Genomic DNA, 13,404 nt, shown 5'->3' with positions numbered 1-13,404 from the left:
TTTCCTATAAAGAAAATATTTGCGCTCGATCCACCCGTACGTAACAAAGAAAGGGACTTTGTATCCACTGAACAGTATCACCGCCGAGTTGGATCTGCCGAGCCTTCGGACGCCTAATATTTCGTGGGTTTCTAAGGAAAAGTCTTTCTCCAGGTCTCTGTCTGATGCGTTGGGGTCAATCCCGTGCACCACCCCTTTGCATGAGTCTTGCGGTGTTCTCACGTAGGCATTGAGGTGGTACTTTTTCCCGTCTAGGTTGATGTGATCGATCTTCGCAAGTGATCGATCTTCGCTACGAAAAAAAATTAAGAGTAAATCAGGGACCAAAACATAAGTGAGGGAAGTCAGGGAATAAATATTGAAGCTCTGAAAAATTTATCATGCCCGATTCAAGCTCTTTCGAGGACTATTAATTGGGGTTCATAGTCTGGAGTGTCACCGGAGCTTCGCTTTCTTTAATGACGTAGACAACAGCGATTTGTTAATATTTGATGGAGAATTGCAATGCAAAAATGCATTCTCAGCCTCATTCGCGCAATTTTTATGTCATTCTAAAGCTCGTGGATTTCAGTGCGAGTCATTTCTCTTGATGACAGGCCTGCCTGTAGTTCTGAAAGCTGCAGGTCATTAATCAATATGTATAACAGCTGTCCAATAAGTTTCAGAGAAAACAGGTTATTTCTCATATCTTGAGAATCAGTAATGACACATTTTTACAGGCGTTAAGGGGCAAATGTCGAGTGACTCCAAAGTTGTAACGTTTGATGATGCGTCGCCGTGCTTGCGTACAACGTGCTTATAGAGCCACCGTCAGTTGAAAAAATAAAAACTAAAAATTGGTTTTGAGGAAAGGAAATGATGCAGTAACTGTCTCACTTATCTCGGTGGACACCTGAACCGCGCCGTAAGGGAAGGGATAAAGGAGGAACTGAAAGAAGAAAGAGGTGCCGTAGTGGAGGGCTCCGGAATAATTTCGACCACCTGGGTACCTTTAACATGCACTGGCATCGCACAGCACACGGATGCCTTTTGCGCATCGCCTCCATCGAAACGCGGCCGCCGCGATCGGGTTCGAACCCGGGTACCCCGGCTGAGTAGCCGAGCACCGTAACCACTGAGCCACCGCGGCGGGTAACCGTGCGTCAGTTGAGCTTATGCCAAATCCTTAACCCCCAAGTTTCTACCACCCCGAGGTTGATGTAGGATCCATGGCCAGATTTTTTTCTCCACTTTTGAGTCCGCACTTTGCGGCAAAGCTTTCTCATCAGCATTGCATACCTCACGTGCACTACAAATGAAGACCACTCCCGCCTTTAAAAGCCTGCTCAACACGCATGGCTAGGTTTAGCGTACATTCGGTACGTTACTGTGTGGGCAGGGCGATAGGCGATTCATCTTATTCATGTGAGCTTAGAAGAATAAAAAGGTGACAAGAGAAACTACTAGAGGAAGAATAAGAGCACATTTTTAGCAAAATACAGCGTCTTCTATGGGCAGCGTTTCTATGGAGGCAAAACGCTAAGGCGCCCGTGTGCTGTGCGATGTCAGTGCACGTTAAAGATCCCCGGGTGGTCGTCATTATTCCGGAGCCCTCCACTACGGTACCTATTTTTTCCTTTCTTCTTTCACTCACTCCTTTATCTCTTCCCTTACGGCGCGGTTCAGGTGTCCAACGGTATATGAGACAGGTACTGCGCCATTTTATTTCCCCATAAACCAATTATATACTATATATGGGTAACCAGCGGTAATGCAGGTGCAGCCGGAAATGTTTGCACTCGGCATCTATAAAAAGGCTAATTCTTTTATTGGTTCTTTTTATTCATAGGCATGCAACTGTACACAGTGACAGCCGACAGACATCTGTCTACTTCCTTGCGAGACTTTAGGCTGCTTCTATCTTCACATCGAATGTTTCACACCCGACAACGGTGCTTCCGTCGGTCACTGCCACACGAACATTGAGTGTGGTTGGAGTAAACTGAAAAACAAAAATTTAAGCAGAGGAATAAAATTTTTTTGCTTATTTCAAAGCCGTCGAGGCTAGGCTGTTTTTCTAAATACCGTAGATAAGCCAACGTGCAATGTGAGACTGCTAGAAGTACATGCAAGGGGCACTAGCAAATCACTACACTCAACCGTGCATTTTTCAACCACGTGGATGGTTACAGCCCGTAGATGGCATTAATGATGAGCCACACAAGATTCAAGCGCAGCGTATGCACAGCAGGAAATTTCGTGCAGTGGCATTCATCTAACAGTGAAATCGCCGGCGGGATAATATAAAGTTTATGGTTTCATTTATGGTGGTTTAACGACCGTACGGACGCCGTAGTGAAGGGCACCGGAAATTTCGACCATCTGGGGTTCTTTAAGTTGCACTGACATCGCACAGTACACGGGACTCTAGCATTTCGCCTCCACCGAAACATGACCTCCGCGGCCGGGATGGAACCAGCGTCTTTCTGGTCAGCAGCCGAACGCTGTAACCACTCCGCCACCGCGGGAGCTGAATACAATTCAGCGTCGACGGTGTTTCGACCTTGCCGGAATGAGTTCCGCCGAGCGATTTTAGCGAATGGCGGCAAAATCTAAGTAGATTTTTCCGTTATATTTTTTTGTAACCCTATCAAAAGCGGCAGAGGGAGGAGGTGGGTACAGATACTCTTAATTGTAATGAGCTCCTAATAAGAGTGCCAGTAGTTAGGCGCTGCTACCGACGCTTGCTAGTATTTCCATCTAAGTATACATCCCTGCTGAGTTTCCATATGGCGAAACCCATAATTTCATGTTTCTATATCAATTGTGTGGTGTTCATATAGTACAAATGAATTCATTATGGACTGTATAGAAAGTGCGTTTAAAATCCCCGGACCACGTATGACGTCATGTATACTATATGTAAATGATTTAGAAATTATATGGAAAATTTACGGACACCAAACTGAAAACATATACAGAACATATTGACTTTTATATATACACGTCCATACCACATCGATTCCATATTCCCATAATTCCATATGAACGGCTCATATGCAGCGTTTCAGTAGAATATGGACTTTTCGTCCAACACCGATCTATTTGTAGCCGCTTTACAACACGACCCTCAACTGTGATCGCATCCTGTTTCCCGCCATTTGTTACAGGCCTTGGATGTTCCATTTAAATTAATGTGCCAGGTTTGTAGAGCAAATTTAACCGCTTCGAACTACCTTTAAAGGGACACTGAGGAGAACTCTATCAATTTTTTTTTTGTTAGCAAAATCTGACAGTTCGCCATTTCATGGCTTTGTTGCCGCTTGTCCGGGCGCGAAAGATGCATTTATTTAAAAGAAATTTGGATTCGTAGTTGAAAAAGTTTTTCCCGTCCCTCTGATTCAAACTCAGGAAACTCTTATGACGCCACGGCAACTCTTATGACGTCACAAAACGGAGTGACATGAATCGTGACGTAAACGTAGACTCCGTGATTGACGACTAGCGGTGCTGTGCGCAACCTTCCTTTGCAAGCCTCAGAGATACGTGACGTCCATGAAGTAAGGAAAATTCCTCCAAGGTGGCGCATCTTGTCCAAGGAGGTCAACACGCTTGTACTTGCGAGATTGGCCTGTGGCGGCGATACCTGTATTTTGGTTCTTGCTATTTTCTACATTACAACAGCTTTGTTTTCATGAAGAGTGGCGTTTTTGTGATCAGGAGCTGCTATTCTATGGATACAAGCCAACTTCAATTTCTCATCAGTGTCCCTTTAATGTTAAAACGTCTCAAAGTGTAAAAGATCGCAGATCTATGTTGCAGCTCGCTATGCAGTAAACTGCATTGTTTATTTATGTTTAGCCCCTCGTTTTCTGCAGTACCTGCGAAGTTGTTGCTGTGAACAAATTATTCCTCGAGAAACTAGATGGCGTGCACTTTTTCAATATTAAAACTAATAGCGCTGAATCAATGTTTTTATCCTACTATGACATTACATATACATATTGCTATGGCTGCCGGCAAAAAAGAGCAAAACAACAATTTGAAAAACTACCCAGCGCTATTAAGCTCTGATATGGAGCACAGTCTTTCAGAGAGCAAAAACATGCTTATACAATCATAACAGCCCCGCCGCGGTGGCTCAGTGGTTAGGGCGCTCGACTACTGATCCGGAGCTCCCGGGTTCGAACCCGACCGCGGCGGCTGCGTTTTTATGGAGGAAAAACGCTAAGGCGCCCGTGTGCTGTGCGATGTCAGTGCACGTTAAAGATCCCCAGGTGGTCGAAATTATTCCGGAGCCCTCCACTACGGACCTATTTGTTCCTCTCTTCTTTCACTCCCTCCTTTATCCCTTCTCTTACGGCGCGGTTCAGGTGTCCAAAGATATATGAGACAGATACTGCGCCATTTCCTTTCCCCCAAAAATCAATTATTATTAATTATTATTATTACAATCATAACACAGAGGTTTGGCATAAAAGCAATTAATATTTTATCAGCCAGCCTTGCCCTCAACATTTAAAATAGACTAGGGCCGACATCACGTTACTTCACTTTATGGCCTTCTCTGTGATACATCTAGGCAGAAATATAAAACGGTTCTCTCAGCTCTGAGCTTGTCTCTTAGTCAGTGTTCTTGTTTACGAGTACATACTTAATTATTATTGCTTTCGTGTCTTCTTTTACAAAAATCGCGACGAATTGTCTGTAAATAAAGGAAAGGGCAATACGCAAAGTAAGATAGTAATCTTGAAAAGAAATCAAACAATCCTATTAAAATTTGAAACCTCAACAACCGCGACTGCTCAAAGAAAACATGTACCATGAACGCCGTGTGCAACCATTGAAAGAGCATGAAAAAATGAAAGCAGGTTCATAGGAAAGAACTCACTGAGCATACGAAGAGACAACGACGCTGAAGCGAATTCAAAATAATAAGATTGATATTATCACATTTTTAAACCAATATTACACAAAACTGATATTGAGAAAATATCTCAATACACCCTCAAACATAAATCAAAGAAACAGAGTTGAAATTTTTATGATGTCTCCGAGTATATGTCGTTGACTTCGACAATTAACGCAGCCGCTAGTCATTATTTGTTAAGGTCCTCTAGTTCATTTTTCAACTCTATTTTCCCCTAAATATTTATCACGACCTACAACGGCTAAGTAGGAATTATACTTCACCACATAAACTTATTTTTCTTTTTGAAAAGATTTCAATCTGCTTGGTTCTTGTTGAGTGGCTCAACACAGCAGAAAATATCAAACCGCAAAATACGACACTGGTTGCAGTGACTGCCTTGCTTTGTGTGTTTTTCCTCTGATAATTCCCTCCTCACCTTTGAAGCACATTTCACTCTTACCAATTGGTGTATTTGATTACTACCCCGATAGGTATTTATGATAAGTTGGTTAAACGCTTACGGGAATCAGCATCTCGGCAGAATTGTCCAATTTGACGGATATGTACTCTTCTCCCGAGCTGGCCGGAACGGGGCACTTGTTCCAAGGCTTTCCCAATTCTTTATCCATGAATGTTATTCCGCGGCAGAGTCTGTATGTGCTGAAATTAAAATGTTTATCAACATCTCAATAATATTAATAATACTAATATAAATAATAATAATAATAATAGTAATAATATTAATATTAATTGGTTTCTGAGGAAAGGAAATGGCGCAGTATCTGTCTCATATATCGTTGGACACCTGAACCGAGCCGTAAGGGAAGGGATAAAGGAGAGGGTGAAAGAAGATAGGAAGAAAGAGGTGCCGTAGTGGAGGGCTCCAGTTTAATTTCGTCTGCCTGGATTTATCCGAGTTCCCGGGTTCGAACCCGACCGCGGCGGCTGCGTTTTTATGGAGGCAAAACGCTAAAGCGCCCGTGTGCTGTGCGATGTCAGTGCACGTTAAATATCCTCAGGTGGTCGAAATTATTCCGGAGCCCTCCACTATGGCACCTCTTTCTTCCTTTCTTCTTTCACTCCCTCTTTTATCCCTTCCCTTTGGGAGCGGTTCAGGTGTCCAACGATATATGAGACAGATACTGCACAATTTCCTTCTCGAAAAACCAATTATTATTATAATTATTATTATAATTATTATTTATTCGATAGTTATCCATCAGCAACTGCCTAATTTCATCCGCCCACCTAACTCTCTGCAGCCCTTTGGTGCGCGTGCCCTTCCTCGGAATCCACTCCGTTACCCCAAGGAACCATCGGTTACTTTCCCTTATTCCCATTACATGCCCACACTTATTCTTTGTTCACTTTAACAAGGGCCTAATTAATTAGCGTTTCTTCACTCACCCACTTCGGATCTTTGTTATGTGTCAGTGTTAAACCTATATAATTTGACCTTCCGAGGGTATCTGCAATTATGTCACTTTCAGAATCTGATTAAACTATCACACAATAATGAACATGAGAGTATTGAATCTTCACCCTGAAGGCATCGGATTTGCATTTTCTTTAATTGAGTTTTGACATCAAAGCAGGCGCGAAATGCTACAAAATAACAGTTTCTGCGCAGACAATGAAATGAATCATTGAGGCGCAGCATGTGAGGAGAAAAGAAGCCTGCGACATTTCAGCAAAAAACTACTTGCCTGTAAAATATGCAATAACACCCGCGATTACCACCAACGATCCGAACAACTGCTTTATCTCTTAATATTGCCAAGGCTTCCTGTTTCATTAATTCCTGAGCAGACAGTCATGCTCTACTAACTGAACGCAATTAATGGCACACAGCGTGACACGAAATTTAAAGTCAATGAAATAATAATAATTAAGAAGAGTTCTAATACGAGCGGAGCTATAGCTGTCGCGTCTTCTCCCACTGTGAGGACGAAGATTTGGAATGCTTTTTTTCATTTCAAGGCTTATTTCATGATGAACACTGATGGACCGTAATAAGTAGATCGCCGAACAGAAACTTAAGTGACACGCTTATACGGAGAGTGTGGACGCTTGCTCAGAAAAGCTGAAAATAGCTCGTATATAGCTTCCAAGCTTTCGTGACATGCGCCAACTCAAACGTAGCACACATAACACGGGAACAGCGCGCCGCTGAGAAAAACGCCAAGTTTCACAACATGCTGCACAAAGCTCCTGTGCAAAGCTCAAGGTCACGTGGCTATGAAGTTTGACCTTCAAACCAGGAGGAGCGGAGGCTTGGCTCTGACGTCATGCCACTTGACTGGCCACGCCTCGCTACACTGCGCGAGTTGAGCCGACTGCGCTCGCTCTCCTCGCAGCTATCGAATCACGTGACTCGCTGCGCCTCGCCACAGCTGCGTATGCGGAGCCGACGGCTCTTTTGCAACTACCCGGAAATCGCGTGACAGGCCTTTGCTATATGAAAGCGTCTGGCGTGTGCTTACCCTCATGTGCTTACCTTAACAAAGCTTTCACTCGTCTTAATAGGTTCAGCCGGGTTGAACTGCAGCCGATTTTTTTCAGCTGATGCAGTCGCACAGGCACACAGAGACCGAGGCTCAGGCTCGACGGTACCTCTGAGCACACTTTCATTCACTTGCCTGTGCCAAGACAAACTTCCTCTGTCGTAACTTCTAATTGTGAGGCAGTTGTGGAATATTGTAGAGTACTGCTATGAAACATACAGATGGGATTTGTCATCGATGCCTAATGTCTGCGAAGTACTGATGGCAACAGTTTGTTGGGAAAAGGCATTTTTGCAGTTGGTGTCTCATTCAAATAAAAATAAAAACTTTTTATCACACAGTACAGAAAGCTGTTTATCAATAAATTTTGTTTAGTTTAGGAACAAATTGTTCCTCAAATCGATCCTCAATATTGGTTCTTATTTTGCTGAAATTCTGATATTGTCTTTCCCTGAACCTCATGTAGAAGCTCTAGTGTGGGATAACACTAAAATTCGAAAACTGAAATATACCTTTTTGCTCACTACTGTGTTTTGTTCAATACTTTTTGGTCACAACTACCAGTCTGGTAGTACACATGCTGACGTTGTAAATATCACGTACGCGATACGAATTGCTCAAGCTAGCCATTTACATGTTAGTTTCTTTTGCTTTCTTTGAAAAGTGCGTTTTTTCTGCATAGAATTTGAAAGAAGATTCTTGAGAACATTTTTTATAACACCTAGCCCAACGTTAAATGATGGGCAAGTTTCTCGCAGGTTGTCCCACTTTGATAATGTATTGAAATATGTTTGCAGAAAATTTTTTTTTTTACATGATAACACATCACTGCTCCCCGGCGACCGAAATGACTGCACAAATTAAAAGGAGCGCGGTTGGCCTACCATGATCCGACTCTGCCCAGACAGAGAATTTTTGAACCATCCTCTCTCCGCACGGTCACGCGAGCTTTTGGATGCGAGTCTAGTTGCTGACTGATGCTGAATGCAAAATGAACAACCATCACTTTTCCCATCTGGGCGTCTTCAATGGTGACTTTGCTCAGTTTGACCAGCCCCGTACCTGCGTTAGTGCAAAAAAAATTAATGGTGATCTAGCTTAGGTTAAACCGAGGGATAAGCGGCAGCTTCACTACATTTTAGCCTGGCAAAGTAAATCTCGCAAAGTGATCGGCCTTGACGCCACGGCCTAGCACGTGGACACCGCATGCCGACTTCGTTTCTCGGCGCACCGGCACTCCTCCCGTTATGTACTCGATTAAGGGCGCTCGACGTCACGCCCTATCACGCAAACGCCGCGTTTCGGCTCCTCGACGAGCCCACAGTCGATCACGGGACCCGATTTTGGTTTACCTTGACTTGACGTTGAAATGACCTCGACCTTTGACCTTTGCAATGGCTCGACTCTTCACCATTCACTGGCTCTCCAAACATATAAACTGAAGGCTTGACCTTGGCTGAGCCTTGAAGGTCATGGGAAGTACACGGCGATCGCAGCCCGTTACCTCTAGTAGTGAAGCTGCCGATGATAAATTCGCATAAATGCTATTATATATATATATATATATATATCGGCACTAATAATTTGAACATCGACACCTTCGCTCAGCACATTTGATGCAGTGTACTCTCGTGCCTTAATCATTAGTTGCTTTAGGTCTGGTCCCAGGGCATGAGTTGAGTAGATGGATTCTAAGGAAGGTTCAGTAGCGTGGCTTTTTGGGCTTGTTGGTACATAGTTCCAATACACTGTGTAGCGCAGCAAAAGACGAGGACACAAGAGACGAGAGACGAACACCACGAGCGCTAACTTCCAACAAATTTTATTCTCCTGAAGCATCACATTTATACACCAGAAAACAGTAATCACACGTGCGAACAGTATCGATTTCTTAGAAAAACGAGCTCTTTATCTGAGAGGAGAATGGAAGGTGTGCTAACACACGAGCATCCTGACCTATTTATCTTTTCGGCTTCAATGATTTCGCGCGTTAACCTTTCTCTACTTTTTCCTATCACAAGACTTTTATCAAAGAAAGGCTTACAGGATTTTGACTTGCATGCGAGAATGTGGTCAACTAGCGATCCACCTTGCCCGTTTCTGACGTTGCGAGCGTGTTCCATTAGGCGCTCGTTCAGACATCTCCCCGTCTGGCCGATATAGTGTTTCCCGCATGACAAGGGAATTTGATATACAACACCTTCATCGCACGTGACGTAGGGCTTCTGGTGCCCAGTTGCGCATCCGCGCGCTTTGTTGGTGTTGGTTTTTCCCAGTTTGCACAACGTTGCAAGTTTTTTCGGCGCCGAGAACACGACGGTCGCATTCGCTCGTTGACCAATTCTTTTTAAATTGTGGGAAATCTTGTGTAGATACGGTAATACAACAAGGTTTTTTCGTTCATGAGGAACTGGGTTTGGAGAACATTGATTGTCTGGTTTCATTTTCTTAACAAGTTTTTCCGCAACGGAAACTTGAACATGGGAGGGGTATCCGGCATTAGTAAGCCTATTGGACTGCTCTTGAAAACTATCGGTCATCATGTGCGGACAAGATTTCTGGAGAGCATTCCGAAAACATAAATTGACAATACCTCTTTTTATCAGTTTTGAATGAGCGGAGTGATATGGCAGCATCGGCTTGTTGCTTCGCGGCTGGTAGGCCCAGCATATGTGATGAGCGTGAAAGGTGAAGTTAATATCTAAAAATCTAATGGAGTTATCGATGGGCAATTCGCATGTTAAAACAAGCGGTTTAAAATGTTCTGTCATGGTAGGAGTTATCGATGGGCAATTCGCATGTTAAAACAAGCGGTTTAAAATGTTCTGTCATGGTAGTTAACTACCATGACAGAACATTTTAAACCGCTTGTTTTAACATGCGAATTGCCCATCAATAACTCCATTAGATTTTTAGATATTAACTACCATGACAGAACATTTTAAACCGCTTGTTTTAACATGCGAATTGCCCATCGATAACTCCATTAGATTTTTAGATATTAACTTCACCTTTCACGCTCATCACATATGCTGGGCCTACCAGCCGCGAAGCAACAAGCCGATGCTGCCATATCACTCCGCTCATTCAAAACTGATAAAAAGAGGTATTGTCAATTTATGTTTTCGGAATGCTCTCCAGAAATCTTGTCCGCACATGATGACCGATAGTTTTCAAGAGCAGTCCAATAGGCTTACTAATGCCGGATACCCCTCCCATGTTCAAGTTTCCGTTGCGGAAAAACTTGTTAAGAGAATGAAACCAGACAATCAATGTTCTCCAAACCCAGTTCCTCATGAACGAAAAAACCTTGTTGTATTACCGTATCTACACAAGATTTCCCACAATTTAAAAAGAATTGGTCAACGAGCGAATGCGACCGTCGTGTTCTCGGCGCCGAAAAAACTTGCAACGTTGTGCAAACTGGGAAAAACCAACACCAACAAAGCGCGCGGATGCGCAACTGGGCACCAGAAGCCCTACGTCACGTGCGATGAAGGTGTTGTATATCAAATTCCCTTGTCATGCGGGAAACACTATATCGGCCAGACGGGGAGATGTCTGAACGAGCGCCTAATGGAACACGCTCGCAACGTCAGAAACGGGCAAGGTGGATCGCTAGTTGACCACATTCTCGCATGCAAGTCAAAATCCTGTAAGCCTTTCTTTGATAAAAGTCTTGTGATAGGAAAAAGTAGAGAAAGGTTAACGCGCGAAATCATTGAAGCCGAAAAGATAAATAGGTCAGGATGCTCGTGTGTTAGCACACCTTCCATTCTCCTCTCAGATAAAGAGCTCGTTTTTCTAAGAAATCGATACTGTTCGCACGTGTGATTACTGTTTTCTGGTGTATAAATGTGATGCTTCAGGAGAATAAAATTTGTTGGAAGTTAGCGCTCGTGGTGTTCGTCTCTCGTCTCTTGTGTCCTCGTCTTTTGCTGCGCTACACAGTGTATTGGATCTAAGGAAGGGTTACCTTATTTTCTTGGGTGCAAATGAATGCTCTAAGCTTAAACATAACATCCCGATACAAACTTTTAGCATCGAAGACTTTAGTCACCCTTCCGTCTGCCTGGAAGATCTTCGTTCTGGGAGACCGATTCGGTGGCAGATTAAAGGCAGACAATAAGAAGTTCCAATTTGGGAGCACTTACTTGTGCATGAATTGATGGTTGGAGTCTGTACTGGACCTATCGAGTTCTGTACCGAACCCATTGCCAGCGGGGATGCCACCATGAAAAGAACAAAAACTCTGGAAATCATCGCCGAGACCCTTTGCGTGTCCTTCCTGAGGCTCAGAATCCCTGTTAGAGTTCGCAGCCTCGTTTTGTCGTTCATATAGAGCTACCCTCTTTTTGATCTTCATATGAACTATTTTGACTATCGAAAGAGGAATGTTAATTAAACAAGCAGCTGCGCATATTGTCAGGTTGAACGATCCCGGCTTTAACGAATAGACGCCTGCGGCGGTTGTCAAAACCGCCGCTACTTCATCAAGACAAGTGGCGTCCCACAGCCTGAGGAAGGAAAAACTATTTATTACACGTCCAACCTGAATACCATTATTGCTTTTAACATCATGTAATCCGCCAAATAATAATATACTTTTCTTGCATTCCAACTGACCTCCAGAGGTTTTCAATTAGTTTTTCTCTTTTATCATTTTTTGCCGCTCAGGTATGGACACGTAACAGAAGCAGTCGCCTTATGCGTCCTCATTCGAGTATTTTTCGCCATTTTCGACCGCGGATGCTGGAGCGTATTTCATACGACTGAAGAATTACCGAGTTCACTGCCGGGTGCGCTGCTCAAATCAAGCAGTTTGATCAGAAAAAAAAAACATCTTGGTGTCCACAAGCTGTAAATTAATCTAATCTATGGGTGCTGTTTCAAAACACGTCATGAGTTGTACCATTTTTCATTCAGTGATGAGCTAGTCACGATGTAGACTTGAATAAACCATGCATCTCGAACATGATCGCACATTCATAAACTCTAAATGAACGCCATTATCTCGCAATAGTACGGTGCGACGCATAGTTTGCATATATAGAAAGTATCCCCAGAGACTTCTCCATATATGAACTTTTAAATTCCATATAAATATTCCGCTGTTACCGATGCCCGGTCAGTATATTACACTAAATGTGAAAAGATTCAGGTTCGGGATCGCACATTTCTCAGGATAGAATTAAGCGAGCATCTGATGTTCGACGTTCATACTGCACCTATAGTCAAAACTAAGCAGCGTCTAGGAAGAGGATCACATTCAACGATTGTTCATTTTAATTATGAAATCCTTATGAGCCACGTACGATGTTTTCATGTGCATACATTTGAGTTATTGGTCATCTTTCTGGGTCCAACAATTCATCACCACTGCTCTTCCTCCAGAGCCAGGCCATTGAAAAAAAAAGCCTGAAACTTTTCGAAATGAGCACGTTCTTAAAAAATGACCTTACCTTTTTGTCTAAAAGCACTTCATCTAAATAAGATGGTATTTTTACAACTCTGCAGTTCTCCTACAAATAAAATTGCAGACATTTGATTCTTAACTTCACAATTTAAGCGTTTGTAAGAAGCAAAACCTTTTTAAAAGTTTGATGTGGGGTCGGCCATACAGCAAGGAATTTTTAAAGGTTTTTGTAATCAACCCAGCCTTCTCCGGTTATTTTAAACGTCCATTTCGTCCCGCTTCAAGTGCTCGAACATGTCAGCTAAAGTAACGTGAACGTCTGTTGCTGGAACGTACTGAGAGCTCTGCAATGATGCACACGCAAATGTTTTCAGAGTTAAACATTCCAGGTCAAAAATCCAGCGCACAATAATACATTGTCTTCACGTGAGTTTGGAGCTGCCATTTTTTTTTTTAGCTAGCTGAAAACTGCTTCACATTCAGTGGAGTGGTTGCATTAAAAGATCCTGCCTGCTCGATGTATCTTATAGAAAGAAGGCAGTTAATCAGTTGTTGGCATTCATTCGGAAGAGAACATCGACGACAAATGGAAG

General features: G+C 43.1%; 1 long non-coding RNA gene across 1 annotated transcript; it reads right to left on the bottom strand.

The window, feature by feature from the left end:
* Positions 1-1,875: 1,875 nt before the first annotated feature.
* LOC144105392 (uncharacterized) lies at positions 1,876-8,397 on the bottom strand. Its single transcript, XR_013308782.1, has 3 exons — positions 8,280-8,397; positions 5,413-5,551; positions 1,876-1,981 (listed from the first exon to the last, which is right to left on the bottom strand). It is a non-coding gene; the product is annotated as an uncharacterized LOC144105392 (long non-coding RNA).
* Positions 8,398-13,404: the final 5,007 nt, after the last annotated feature.

The sequence above is a fragment of the Amblyomma americanum genome, chromosome 9, assembly GCF_052857255.1.
Source record: "Amblyomma americanum isolate KBUSLIRL-KWMA chromosome 9, ASM5285725v1, whole genome shotgun sequence".
Classification (NCBI taxonomy): Eukaryota; Metazoa; Arthropoda; class Arachnida; order Ixodida; family Ixodidae; genus Amblyomma; species Amblyomma americanum.
The sequence above is the reverse complement of the archived record's forward strand: the minus strand, read 5'-3'. Positions and strand labels throughout refer to the sequence as shown.